Source organism: Babylonia areolata, chromosome 11 (genome assembly GCF_041734735.1).
Source record: "Babylonia areolata isolate BAREFJ2019XMU chromosome 11, ASM4173473v1, whole genome shotgun sequence".
NCBI classification, from domain to species: domain Eukaryota; kingdom Metazoa; phylum Mollusca; class Gastropoda; order Neogastropoda; family Buccinidae; genus Babylonia; species Babylonia areolata.
The window spans coordinates 4,577,030-4,577,746 of NC_134886.1; positions in this window are offsets into that span (position 1 = coordinate 4,577,030).

Consider the following 717-nt stretch of genomic DNA (forward strand, 5'->3'; position numbering starts at 1 on the left):
AAAATAATGAAATGGTCTCCAGTTTCAGTTTCAGTTTCAGTAGCTCAAGGAGGCGTCACTGCGTTCGGACAAATCCATATAAGCTACACTACATCTGCCAAGCCAAGCAGATGCCTGACCAGCAGCGTAACCCAACGCGCTTAGTCAGGCCTTGAGAAAAAAAACAACTAAAATAAAAAATTAAGATAGAATTAAAAAAAATAAATAAATAAATACATAAAAAAGAACTTCTACTAATAATATGTATAAGGCGCAAAATCTTGATGAAGTCAAATATAATTAATAAAATAAAATAAATAAATAAGTATATAAATAAATAACTAAATAATTAAATAAATAAAAAAAATAATAATAATTCAAAATAAATAAATTGATATAATAATAATAATAATAATAATAATAATAATAATAATAGCCTCCCTTGCCTGACCTTCCTTGTCTTTAGTTTCTACAGTTTTAGAGTTATGCATGCGCGTGAATGACTGGTGCGAAAGCGCTTTGATTTGTCTCTGCACAAGATTCAGCGCTATATAAATACCATTATTATTATTATTATTATTATTATTATCATTATTATAAATAAATAAATAGATAGTATAAAATAAATAAAATGGTCTCCAACTAAGATCAATAGAAAGAAGCCATGTAACAGAAATATGTTCCGTAGAGTAGTTCCCGTTTGAAGATGAACAGGCAAATGTTTGGAAGTGAAGCGCT